This window comes from Cherax quadricarinatus, chromosome 10 (genome assembly GCF_038502225.1).
Source record: "Cherax quadricarinatus isolate ZL_2023a chromosome 10, ASM3850222v1, whole genome shotgun sequence".
NCBI lineage: Eukaryota > Metazoa > Arthropoda > Malacostraca > Decapoda > Parastacidae > Cherax > Cherax quadricarinatus.
In genome coordinates, this window is record NC_091301.1 from 30,652,537 (window position 1) to 30,667,605 (window position 15,069).

Consider the following 15,069-nt stretch of genomic DNA (forward strand, 5'->3'; position numbering starts at 1 on the left):
CATGTAGGGCATGAATATGTTACGGTATGTGACTCGTTGAATCCAATTACGGCTTAAAAGACGTACATAGGGGTCATCTGGCGCAGACATGGCTTATTGCACCTAAATATGGCTTAGGCAACACAAGTAGCCTCGTAAAGCTGCCGCATTTAGAGGTGAATGAGCAATTTTCTCATCCCAGTGTTTTGTGGGAGACTGATGATCAGTGATGTTTTGCGGTGATCTCTACAGTGATACTGTGATGGTGCAGCAGTGATGGTGCTACTGTGATGGTGCTACAGTGATGGTGCTACTGTGATGGTGCTACAGTGATGGTGCTACTGTTATGGTACTGCGATGGTGCTACTGTGATGGTGCTACAGTGATGGAGCTATTGTGATGGTGCTACAGTGATAGTGCTACTGTGATGGTGCTACAGTGATGGCGCTACAGTGATGGTGATACTGTGATGGTGCTGCTGTGATGGTGCTACAGTGATGACGATACTGTGATGGTGATACTGTGATGGTGCTACAGTGATGGTGATATTGTGATGGTCCTACTGTGATGGTCCTACTGTGATGGTGCTACAGTGATGGTGATACAGTGATGGTGCTACAGCGATGGTGCTTCTGTGATGGTGATACTGTGATGGTGATACTGCGATGGTGATACTATGATGGTGCTACAGTGTTGGTGATACTGTGATGGTGATACTGTGATGGTGCTACGGTGATGCTGTGATGGTGATACAGTGATAGTGCTACTGTGACGGTGATACAGTGATGGTGCTACAGTGATGGTGCTACAGTGATGGTGATACTGTGATGGTGCTACTGTTATGGTACTATGATGGTGCTACTGTGATGGTGCTACAGTGATGGTGATACTGTGATAGTGCTGCAGTGATGGTGCTGTTATGGTACTATGATGGTGCCACTGTGATGGTGATACTGTGATAATGCTACAGTAACGGTGATATTGTAATAGTGGTACAGTGATGGTGATACTGTGATGGTACTACTGTGATGGTGCTACAGTGATGGTGCTACAGTGATGTTGATACTGTGATGGTGCTACTGTGGTGATACTGTAATGATGCTACAGTGATGGTGCTACTGTGATGGTGCTACAGTGATGGTGATACTGTTATGGTGCTACAGTGATGGTGATACTGTGATGGTGTTACTGTGATGGTGATATGGCCATGGTGCTACAGTGATGGTGCTACAGTGATGGTGATACTGTGATGGTACTACTGCGATGGTGCTACAGCGATGGTGCTAAAGTGATGGTGATGGTAATACTGTGATGGTCAGATACTGCAACATCATTGGATCTTGGTACAAAGACTTCTTCAACGCTTGTCCAACCTTTGGACGACGACCTACTTACACTAGTGGCAGGTCCCACTGTGATCCCGCCTTCTGCTTCGACTCGCCTGACTGCAGTATATAAGCCACCTCTCTGGCCCTGTGCTGTACTTCCTACAAGAGTGATGGACTGAACACATCGATTCCAGGCTGAGGGACTGATTGCCTTAAACTCCTCATCTCCTTACACATTTCTACTTCGTATTGGACTGATGAAGCCACTGTGTGGCGAAACATTTCTTCAATAAAGATTCCCATATGTTGCATAAGTGTCTCAGTTCTTCAACTTTTCGGTTTTCAAAACCATTCATCACGTCTACAATCCTGTCTAACACTGCAACTTCTTGGGGTCTTATTACTTGGGAATTCTTCTCTTGCCTAACCCTTGGGCACGACCTACTTCCACACTGGGCAAATGTGATACCACCTACGACTGCTGCACCCCACCGTCTGCCTACAGTATATAAGCCACTTCTTCCCACATATGCTGTATTTTTTTCAAGATTGATGGACTAATTACATCGACTCAAGGCTGAGGGACTGATTACCTCAAACTCCTCCTGTTCTTCACGATTCTCCTTTGTATAGACTGATGAAGCCACTGTGTGGCGAAACGTTTCCTCATTAAAAATACCCAAGTGTTGCACATGTGTCTAATTCTTGAAATGAGAATAATACTGAGAAGGATGAGTGAATATAATGTAGATAAATGACATGTAAAATAAATGGAAGAAACTGAAATGAGGCTTCGTGAAGAATGTCAACAGTGTGAGAAAATACATAAAGTATCAGATGCAGTGGGAGATCGAGAAGCTATTATTAACAAAATAGGTAAAATCTGCGATTTTGGCTTAAATAGCAACGCTCTTCTTGCCGAATAAGGCAAGCTAAAATTTGTGTATGCATTAATTTCGCAAAAATCATTCTGAACCTAACGAAAAAATATTTTTCATTGTGTATGTTTATTATTAAATTATTGTAAATTAATCAAAAATATATTTAGTTGGATTAGGCTAAATTAAATTGCACTTGTTATAATAAGGTTAGGTAAGTTTCTAAGATTCTTTTGGTACATAATTATTAATTGTTACATTAACCTAAATGAAAAAAAGTCTTTAAACGTATAAGAGAAAATTTTAGAAACAATTTATTTTTGAGTTCTTGCTAATTGATCAATTTTACCTATTGGACACGACATATATATATATATATATATATATATATATATATATATATATATATATATATATATATATATATATATATATATATATATATATATATATATATATATATATATATATATATATATATATATATATATCATTTACCAAACTGCGGCAGCCCAGCACTTGACCCTACGAACCTTGTACCGCCTACAGAGACAACACAATGTACGCATCACCTTACCTCTGGGCTAATGATCCTACAAGAATCCCGCATGCAGCTCAGCTACATGTTTTTCTCGTGATCCGAGGACACTCGGATTATATTGTACAAACATGATCTCTCAGTCAACAGCAGGATTCGAACCTACACACTCTACATCAAGGTACGTAATACCTTCTCCACTCGACCAGATCCCAGTGGAGTGGAGAAAGCTACGTACTTTGTCGTAGAGTGTGAAGGTTCGAATCCTGCTGTTGACTGAGAAATAATATTTGTAAATAATTTCGCCTGTTTGCGAATTGTTACATATACATTATATTGTATTACGTAATTTTTAGTTTGGCTTCTTGCATTGTTTTGGTACAAACTAAGAAACGAACATTTTAAAAACTTGTGTAACTATATATCGTTGTTTTCCATTCTCCCTTAATGATATTTTTTTATACACCGATAAGTGCATTTCTATGACAAGATATACACACCCTGGGAGGTGTATTTTTCAGCGTATATGTGCTGTGAGCAATACACACCCTGGGAGGTGTATTTCTCTCAGCGTATATATGCTGTGAGAAATACACACCCTGTGAAGTGTATTTCTCTCAACGTATATATGCTGTGAGAAATGCACACCCTGTGAAGTGTATTTCTCTCAGCGTATATATGCTGTGAGAAATACACACCCTGTGAAGTGTATTTCTCTCAGCATATATATGCTGTGAGAAATACACACCCTGGAAGGTGTATTTCTCTCAACGTATATATGCTGTGAGAAATACACACCCTGGAAGGTGTATTTCTCTCAACGTATATATGCTGTGAGAAATACACACCCTGGAAGGTGTATTTCTCTCAACGTATATATATGCTGTGAGAAATACACACCCTGGGAAGTGTATTTCTCTCAGCGTATATATGCTGTGAGAAATACACACCCTGGGAGGTGTATTTCTCTCAGCGTATATATGCTGTGAGAAATACACACCCTGGGAGGTGTATTTCTCTCAGCGTATATATGCTGTGAGAAATACATACTCTGGGAAGTGTATTTCTCTCAGCGTATATATGCTGTGAGAAATACATACTCTGGGAAGTGTATTTCTCTCAGCGTATATATGCTGTGAGTTTACTCTTATCCCTATTTGAGATATTAAAGTTCTCTTGTCTGGTGGTGAAAAGGTCAGGTGGAGCCTTCGTGACTCCAATGTAGTCGATAAGCTTTAAACCCCATTAACCAATCAGTCAACCTAATTTATATAGTTTCTTTCTCCATTTTCTTTCAGTGTTGAGAGCAGGATGAGGGGTGCTGACAACGCACGGCCAAGCACTCAGCCTCACCTCACTGTACTCTACCTCCGCCAACTTCAAAAACCTTGAGTACTAATTAAAAGTCTGTTGTAAGAGACAGATCTGCGAGTGGTGATGCGTGTTGAGGTCCCCACCATGGGTGTAGTGGGTCTCGGGTTCTCACCAGCCTCTGCCTGCACTCTCACTCAATGCTGACTGAGATTGCAAATGAGAACTAGCATAGCCCCCGGCTGCTCCCCGTGATGTGAGGTTGGTGTCTCCGTGTGCGTGTGTCGGAATGATTCGAGGAGAGAGAGGTGTGAGGTGATCACTGCTCTTTGGCAGTGTCCTGATGTGGCAGTTTCACTCGATCTACAGTGATAATGTAGTCATCTCTTGTTACGTGACTACAGTGATTTATGTGAGGCTCAGTGACTAGTAAATAATTCACTACCATGCATTACCACGTTAACTTTTCACTCACAGATCATACATTCTACATTAAGTTGCAGAGTTCTAGTACAAAGGCACCGATATGCAGTGATATTTAAATTATGCCCCGATCTGCAGAGCACTAGCAGTGATGTAACAGCAGTGTTGTGAGCACTATGTAGAGACATGTAATGACATGCTCTTCATGCAGTGACGTGCAGTGAAGTGATATTTTTATGTTGACGTGTGATGACATGCAGTTTACGTTGTTACGTGTTATAGAAAAAAACATGCAAAGACATGTAATGCCATCATGCAGTGCTATTCAGTGCTGTGGCAGTGACGCAAGAATCCACGCACTCCCAATGCAGTATTAGAGTAAAAAAAGAGTCAGTGTAGTGGTGTGTAAAACTGTCTCCAGACGGTGAAAATATTGGAGCGCATCGTCGGGAGTATTGAAGGTCAGTGGGAGGAGTGAGAGGGGGCTTCCCCCCCCCTGCCCTCACCAGCACACTCACAGAACAAGTGAGAGGGAAGAGAGGGCCTTCATCTGTGTTTGTCTTCCCTACAAGCGCCTAACAACGCAACAACACAGTGAGTACATTCATTCACCATTGTCTTCCGATTGTCATCTCAGACCTTCCTCCTCAAACACAAAAAATATAAACAAACTTATGTAGTTATATTAAAAAATAATAAAAATAATAATAATAATAATAATAATAATAATAATAATAATAATAATAATAATAATAATAAAAATAATAATAATAATAATAATAATAATAATAATAATAATAATAATAATAATAATAATAATAATAATAATAATAATAATAATAATAATAATAATAATAATAATAATAATAATAATAATAATAATAATAATAATAATAATAACAGATCAGCTGCCAAGCGTAACAAGATTAGCTTCAGAAATTATTCATAATACACAGTTTTCACAAAGCCATTATTACGAGAAACTTTTCTCTACTGGCTAATATTATTTAATAACAGTAGTGTTGATGCAGTATATTTAAGTCATTGGTAAGTTGAAAAATAAATTAAAATGTTTTATGTCACTTAAATTTAAGCTGTGGTTGATGGATTAATTTTGGCGGGATATTAACAGTTGTTGCTTAACTGTGGGATGTTAACCTTCAGGATGACCAATGTTAACATTAACACGGAATATACACTGAGAGGTGTGCTTCTCTCAGCGTATATATTCTGGCACTAGTCTCCCCTCACACACCTGGTACTATAGTCTCCCCTCACACACCTGGTACTATAGTCTCCCCTCACACACCTGGTACTATAGTCTCCCCTCACACACCTGGTACTATAGTCTCCCCTCACACACCTGGTACTATAGTCTCCCCTCACACACCTGGTACTGTAGTCTCCCCTCACACACCTGGTACTATAGTCTCCCCTCACACACCTGGTACTGTAGTCTCCCCTCACACACCTGGTACTATAGTCTCCCCTCACACACCTGGTACTATAGTCTCCCCTCACACACCTGGTACTATAGTCTCCCCTCACACACCTGGTACTATAGTCTCCCCTCACACACCTGGTACTGTAGTCTCCCCTCACACACCTGGTACTATAGTCTCCCCTCACACACCTGGTACTATAGTCTCCCCTCACACACCTGGTACTATAGTCTCCCCTCACACACCTGGTACTATAGTCTCCCCTCACACACCTGGTACTGTAGTCTCCCCTCACACACCTGGTACTATAGTCTCCCCTCACACACCTGGTACTGTAGTCTCCCCTCACACACCTGGTACTATAGTCTCCCCTCACACACCTGGTACTATAGTCTCCCCTCACACACCTGGTACTATAGTCTCCCCTCACACACCTGGTACTATAGTCTCCCCTCACACACCTGGTACTATAGTCTCCCCTCACACACCTGGTACTATAGTCTCCCCTCACACACCTGGTACTGTAGTCTCCCCTCACACACCTGGTACTATAGTCTCCCCTCACACACCTGGTACTATAGTCTCCCCTCACACACCTGGTACTATAGTCTCCCCTCACACACCTGGTACTATAGTCTCCCCTCACACACCTGGTACTATAGTCTCCCCTCACACACCTGGTACTATAGTCTCCCCTCACACACCTGGTACTATAGTCTCCCCTCACACACCTGGTACTATAGTCTCCCCTCACACACCTGGTACTATAGTCTCCCCTCACACACCTGGTACTATAGTCTCCCCTCACACACCTGGTACTATAGTCTCCCCTCACACACCTGGTACTATAGTCTCCCCTCACACACCTGGTACTGTAGTCTCCCCTCACACACCTGGTACTATAGTCTCCCCTCACACACCTGGTACTGTAGTCTCCCCTCACACACCTGGTACTATAGTCTCCCCTCACACACCTGATAGTCTCCCCTCACACACCTGTAGTCTCCCCTCACACACCTGATATTGTAGTCTCCCCTCACACACCTGGTACTATAGTCTCCCCTCACACACCTGATATTGTAGTCTCCCCTCACACACCTGGTACTATAGTCTCCCCTCACACACCTGGTACTATAGTCTCCCCTCACACACCTGGTACTGTAGTCTCCCCTCACACACCTGGTACTATAGTCTCCCCTCACACACCTGGTACTATAGTCTCCCCTCACACACCTGGTACTATAGTCTCCCCTCACACACCTGATATTGTAGTCTCCCCTCACACACCTGGTACTATAGTCTCCCCTCACACACCTGGTACTATAGTCTCCCCTCACACACCTGATATTGTAGTCTCCCCTCACACACCTGGTACTATAGTCTCCCCTCACACACCTGGTACTATAGTCTCCCCTCACACACCTGGTACTATAGTCTCCCCTCACACACCTGGTACTATAGTCTCCCCTCACACACCTGGTACTGTAGTCTCCCCTCACACACCTGGTACTATAGTCTCCCCTCACACACCTGGTACTGTAGTCTCCCCTCACACACCTGGTACTGTAGTCTCCCCTCACACACCTGGTACTATAGTCTCCCCTCACACACCTGGTACTGTAGTCTCCCCTCACACACCTGGTACTGTAGTCACACACCTGGTACTATAGTCTCCCCTCACACACCTGGTACTATAGTCTCCCCTCACACACCTGTAGTCACACACCTACTGTAGTCTCCCCTCACACACCTGGTACTATAGTCTCCCCTCACACACCTGGTACTGTAGTCTCCCCTCACACACCTGGTACTATAGTCTCCCCTCACACACCTGGTACTGTAGTCTCCCCTCACACACCTGGTACTATAGTCTCCCCTCACACACCTGGTACTATAGTCTCCCCTCACACACCTGGTACTGTAGTCTCCCCTCACACACCTGGTACTGTAGTCTCCCCTCACACACCTGGTACTATAGTCTCCCCTCACACACCTGGTACTATAGTCTCCCCTCACACACCTGGTACTATAGTCTCCCCTCACACACCTGGCACTAGTCTCTCACACACATGGTACTAGACTCCCCCTCACACATTTGGCACCAGTCGCCCCTCACACACCTGGCACTAGTCTCCTCTCACACACCTGGCACTAGTCTCCCCTCATACACCTGCACTGCTCTTCCCTCACACACCTGGCACTCTAGTCTTCCCTCACACACTATAGTCTCTCCCCTCACACACCTGGTACTGTAGTCTCCCCTCACACACCTGGTACTATAGTCTCCCCTCACACACCTGGTACTATAGTCTCCCCTCACACACCTGGTACTGTAGTCTCCCCTCACACACCTGGTACTGTAGTCTCCCCTCACACACCTGGTACTATAGTCTCCCCTCACACACCTGGTACTATAGTCTCCCCTCACACACCTGGTACTATAGTCTCCCCTCACACACCTGGTACTATAGTCTCCCCTCACACACCTGGTACTGTAGTCTCCCCTCACACACCTGGTACTGTAGTCTCCCCTCACACACCTGGTACTATAGTCTCCCCTCACACACCTATAGTCTCCCCTCACACACCTACTGTAGTCTCCCCTCACACACCTGGTACTATAGTCTCCCCTCACACACCTGGTACTATAGTCTCCCCTCACACACCTGGTACTAGACTCCCCCTCACACGCCTGGCACTAGTCTCCCCTCACACACCTGGCACTGGTCTCCCCTAACACACCTGGCACTAGTCTCCCCTCACACACCTGTACTATAGTCTCCCCTCACACACCTGGTACTATAGTCTCCCCTCACACACCTGGTACTATAGTCTCCCCTCACACACCTGGTACTATAGTCTCCCCTCACACACCTGGTACTATAGTCTCCCCTCACACACCTGGTACTATAGTCACACACCTGGTATAGTCTCCCCTCACACACCTGGTACTATAGTCTCCCCTCACACACCTGGTACTATAGTCTCCCCTCACACACCTGGTACTATAGTCTCCCCTCACACACCTGGTACTATAGTCTCCCCTCACACACCTGGTACTATAGTCTCCCCTCACACACCTGGTACTATAGTCTCCCCTCACACACCTGGTACTATAGTCTCCCCTCACACACCTGGTACTATAGTCTCCCCTCACACACCTGGTACTATAGTCTCCCCTCACACCTGGTACTATAGTCTCCCCTCACACACCTGGTACTATAGTCTCCCCTCACACCTGGTACTATAGTCTCCCCTCACACCAGGTACTATAGTCTCCCCTCACACACCTGGTACTATAGTCTCCCCTCACACACCTGGTACTATAGTCTCCCCTCACACACCTGGTACTATAGTCTCCCCTCACACACCTGGTACTATAGTCTCCCCTCACACACCTGGTACTATAGTCTCCCCTCACACCTGGTACTATAGTCTCCCCTCACACACCTGGTACTATAGTCTCCCCTCACACACCTGGTACTATAGTCTCCCCTCACACACCTGGTACTATAGTCTCCCCTCACACACCTGGTACTATAGTCTCCCCTCACACACCTGGTACTATAGTCTCCCCTCACACACCTGGTACTATAGTCTCCCCTCACACACCTGGTACTATAGTCTCCCCTCACACACCTGGTACTATAGTCTCCCCTCACACACCTGGTACTATAGTCTCCCCTCACACACCTGGTACTATAGTCTCCCCTCACACCTGGTACTATAGTCTCCCCTCACACCTGGTACTATAGTCTCCCCTCACACACCTGGTACTATAGTCTCCCCTCACACCTGGTACTATAGTCTCCCCTCACACCTGGTACTATAGTCTCCCCTCACACACCTGGTACTATAGTCTCCCCTCACACACCTGGTACTATAGTCTCCCCTCACACACCTGGTACTATAGTCTCCCCTCACACGCCTGATATTGTAGTCTCGCCTCACACCTGGTACTGTAGTCTCCCCCACACACCTGGTACTATAGTCTCCCCTCACACACCTGATATTGTAGTCTCCCCTCACACCTGGTACTGTAGTCTCCCCCACACACCTGGTATTGTAGTCTCCCCTCACACCTGGTACTGTAGTCTCCCCCACACACCTGGTATTGTAGTCTCCCCTCACACACCTGGTACTATAGTCTCCCCTCACACCTGGTACTGTAGTCTCCCCTCACACACCTGATATTTTAGTCTCCCCTCACACACCTGGTATTGTAGTCTCCCTTCACACCTGGTACTGTAGTCTCCCCTCACACACCTGATATTGTAGTCTCCCCTCACACCTGGTACTGTAGTCTCCCCTCACACACCTGATATTGTTGTCTCCCCTCACACACCTGGTATTATAGTCTCCCCTCACACACCTGATATTGTAGTCTCCCCTCACACCTGGTACTGTAGTCTCCCCTCAAACACCCGATATTGTAGTCTCCCCTCACACCTGGTATTATAGTCTCCCCTCACACACCTGGTACCATAGTCTCCCCTCACACATCTGGTACTGTAGTCTCCCCTCACACACCTGGTACTGTAGTCTCCTCTCACACACCTGGCACTGTAGTCTCCCCTCACACACCTGATATTGTAGTCTCCCCTCACACACCTGGTATTGTAGTCTCCCCTCACACACCTGGTACTATAGTCTCCCCTCACACACCTGGTACTGTAGTCTCCCCTCACACACCTGATACTGTAGTCTCCCCTCACACACCTGATACTGTAGTCTCCCCTCACACACCTGGTACTATAGTCTCCCCTCACACACCTGACATTGTAGTCTCCCCTCACACCTGGTATTGTAGTCTCCCCCACACACCTGGTACTGTAGTCCACACACCTTGTATTATAGTCTCCCCTCACATACCTGGTACTGTAGTCTCCCCCACACACCTGGTACTATAGTCTCCCCTCAAACACCCGATATTGTAGTCTCCCCTCACACACCTGGTACTGTAGTCTCCCCTCACACACCTGGTACTGTAGTCCTCTCTCAAACACCTGGTACTGTAGTCCTCTCTCACACACCTGGCACTGTAGCCTCCTCTCACACACCTGGCACTGTAGCCTCCTCTCACACCTGGCACTGTAGCCTCCTCTCGCACACCTGGCACTGTAGCCTCCTCTCGCACACCTGGCACTGTAGCCTCCTCTCGCACACCTGGCACTGTAGCCTCCTCTCGCACACCTGGCACTGTAGCCTCCTCTCGCACACCTGGCACTGTAGCCTCCCCTCGCACACCTGGCACTGTTCTCCCCTCGCACACCTGACACTGTTCTCCCCTCGCACACCTGGCATTGGTCTCATTTCACACACCTGACACTGGTCTACTCTCAGACAAGTGAAACTGGTCTCCCCTATCACATCTGGCACTCTAGTCTCCCCACACACCTGACATTACTCTCCCCTCACAAACCTGACACTGGTTTCCTCTCAAACATGCGACATTGCTCTCCCCTCAGACACCTGACATTGCTCTCCCCTCGGACACCTGACATTGCTCTCCCCTCGGACACCTGACATTGCTCTCCCCTCGGACACCTGACATTGCTCTCCCCTCAGACACCTGACATTGCTCTCCCCTCGGACACCTGACATTGCTCTCCCCTCAGACACCTGACATTGCTCTCCCCTCACACACCTGACATTGCTCTCCCCTCACACACCTGGCACTGGTCTCCTCAAACACACGACACCGGTCTCCCCTTATACACCTGACACTCCAGATAGCAACACAGGTTATACACACCAGGAGGTGTGTGTTTCTTAGTGCATATACACCGACGGGTGTACGTCACTTAGTGCATATGTAGAGGGAGAGTTTAATTAATCCCTAATTTAGGGCTTAAAATATTTTCAACTGTCTTAATGTAAGCGTTATATCAGTGACTGTCTTCATGTCTGAGTGTTGCTGGTACACCAGTGACTGTCGTCATGTCTGAATGGTGCTGGTACACCAGTGACTGTCTTCATGTCTGAGTGTTGCTGGTACACCAATGACTGTCGTCATGTCTGAATGTTGCTGGTACACCAGTGACTGTCGTCATGTCTGAATGTTGCTGGTACAACAGTGACTGTCTTCATGTCTGAGTGTTGCTGGTACACAAGTGACTGTCGTCATGTCTGAATGTTGCTGGTACACCAGTGACTGTCTTCATGTCTGAATGTTGCTGGTACACCAGTGACTGTCTTCATGTCTGAGTGTTGCTGGTACACCAGTGACTGTCTTCATGTCTGAGTGTTGCTGGTACACCACTGACTGTCTTCATGTCTGAGTGTTGCTGGTACACCAGTGACTGTCTTCATGTCTGAGTGTTGCTGGTACACCAGTGACTGTCTTCATGTCTGAGTGTTGCTGGTACACCACTGACTGTCTTCATGTCTGAGTGTTGCTGGTACACCAGTGACTGTCTTCATGTCTGAGTGTTGCTGGTACACCACTGACTGTCTTCATGTCTGAGTGTTGCTGGTACACCACTGACTGTCTTCATGTCTGAGTGTTGCTGGTACACCACTGACTGTCTTCATGTCTGAGTGTTGCTGGTACACCAGTGACTGTCTTCATGTCTGAGTGTTGCTGGTACACCACTGACTGTCTTCATGTCTGAGTGTTGCTGGTACACCAGTGACTGTCTTCATGTCTGAATGTTGCTGGTACACCAGTGACTGTCTTCATGTCTGAGTGTTGCTGGTACACCAGTGACTGTCTTCATGTCTGAGTGTTGCTGGTACACCAGTGACTGTCTTCATGTCTGAGTGTTGCTGGTACACCAGTGACTGTCTTCATGTCTGAGTGTTGCTGGTACACCACTGACTGTCTTCATGTCTGAGTGTTGCTGGTACACCAGTGACTGTCTTCATGTCTGAGTGTTGCTGGTACACCAGTGACTGTCTTCATGTCTGAGTGTTGCTGGTACACCAGTGACTGTCTTCATGTCTGAGTGTTGCTGGTACACCAGTGACTGTCTTCATGTCTGAGTGTTGCTGGTACACCACTGACTGTCTTCATGTCTGAGTGTTGCTGGTACACCAGTGACTGTCTTCATGTCTGAGTGTTGCTGGTACACCACTGACTGTCTTCATGTCTGAGTGTTGCTGGTACACCACTGACTGTCTTCATGTCTGAGTGTTGCTGGTACACCAGTGACTGTCTTCATGTCTGAGTGTTGCTGGTACACCACTGACTGTCTTCATGTCTGAGTGTTGCTGGTACACCAGTGACTGTCTTCATGTCTGAATGTTGCTGGTACACCAGTGACTGTCTTCATGTCTGAGTGTTGCTGGTACACCAGTGACTGTCTTCATGTCTGAGTGTTGCTGGTACACCACTGACTGTCTTCATGTCTGAATGTTGCTGGTACACCACTGACTGTCGTCATGTCTGAGTGTTGCTGGTACACCAGTGACTGTCTTCATGTCTGAGTGTTGCTGGTACACCAGTGACTGTCTTCATGTCTGAGTGTTGCTGGTACACCACTGACTGTCTTCATGTCTGAGTGTTGCTGGTACACCAGTGACTGTCTTCATGTCTGAGTGTTGCTGGTACACCACTGACTGTCTTCATGTCTGAATGTTGCTGGTACACCAGTGACTGTCTTCATGTCTGAGTGTTGCTGGTACACCAGTGACTGTCTTCATGTCTGAGTGTTGCTGGTACACCACTGACTGTCTTCATGTCTGAATGTTGCTGGTACACCAGTGACTGTCTTCATGTCTGAGTGTTGCTGGTACACCAGTGACTGTCTTCATGTCTGAGTGTTGCTGGTACACCACTGACTGTCTTCATGTCTGAGTGTTGCTGGTACACCAGTGACTGTCTTCATGTCTGAGTGTTGCTGGTACACCAGTGACTGTCTTCATGTCTGAGTGTTGCTGGTACACCAGTGACTGTCTTCATGTCTGAATGTTGCTGGTACACCAGTGACTGTCTTCATGTCTGAGTGTTGCTGGTACACCAGTGACTGTCTTCATGTCTGAGTGTTGCTGGTACACCAGTGACTGTCTTCATGTCTGAGTGTTGCTGGTACACCAGTGACTGTCTTCATGTCTGAGTGTTGCTGGTACACCACTGACTGTCTTCATGTCTGAGTGTTGCTGGTACACCACTGACTGTCTTCATGTCTGAATGTTGCTGGTACACCAGTGACTGTCTTCATGTCTGAGTGTTGCTGGTACACCAGTGACTGTCTTCATGTCTGAGTGTTGCTGGTACACCACTGACTGTCTTCATGTCTGAGTGTTGCTGGTACACCAGTGACTGTCTTCATGTCTGAGTGTTGCTGGTACACCAGTGACTGTCTTCATGTCTGAATGTTGCTGGTACACCAGTGACTGTCATGTCTGAATGTTGCTGGTACACCAGTGACTGTCTTCATGTCTGAGTGTTGCTGGTACACCAGTGACTGTCATGTCTGAATGTTGCTGGTACACCAGTGACTGTCTTCATGTCTGAGTGTTGCTGGTACACCAGTGACTGTCTTCATGTCTGAGTGTTGCTGGTACACCAGTGACTGTCTTCATGTCTGAGTGTTGCTGGTACACCACTGACTGTCTTCATGTCTGAGTGTTGCTGGTACACCAGTGACTGTCTTCATGTCTGAGTGTTGCTGGTACACCACTGACTGTCTTCATGTCTGAGTGTTGCTGGTACACCACTGACTGTCTTCATGTCTGAGTGTTGCTGGTACACCAGTGACTGTCTTCATGTCTGAACTTAACAGATATTCATGTGAAATATTTAAATAAGAAAAAAAGAAGGAAATTTCATTCACCATCATTCACTACATTGTCGTATTTATGGCACGAGGCTGACCTGAGGGCTGACCTGAGGGATGACCTGAGGCTGACCTGAGGCTGACCTGAGGAGAGCCTGCGATCAAGGGTTTGGTGGTGTATCGAAATGTTACCTGACCTGAGGCACACCTGTAATCAGGTGTTGACCTTTGACCTTACCTGTGGCACGGTGTTTATATCAGCAGCGAGGCCAGGCCAGGACCAATCTTCCTCACTTGTAATTGAAGGTCAAAGTTCAGCTGGATACTGTAATTGGTGAGAGAGAGAGAGAGAGAGAGAGAGCCTGAGAGGGGTGTGGGTGACCTTACTGTTATGTACAAGGCCAATATTGTCAAAGTACCACACTTGGATCCACTTCGAGGACAGCGTGA

General features: G+C 46.6%; 1 protein-coding gene across 2 annotated transcripts in view; it reads left to right on the forward strand.

Annotated features, from left to right (window-relative positions):
- LOC128705682 (prolyl endopeptidase FAP) overlaps window positions 1-15,069 on the forward strand; it is a 593,907-nt gene that overhangs the window by 59,083 nt on the left and 519,755 nt on the right. For both annotated transcript variants that reach the window (XM_070083750.1, XM_070083751.1), the window contains exon 2: window positions 4,022-5,051. The gene's annotated coding sequence lies outside the window, so the exon portion shown is untranslated. The remainder of the gene's footprint in view (window positions 1-4,021; window positions 5,052-15,069) is intronic.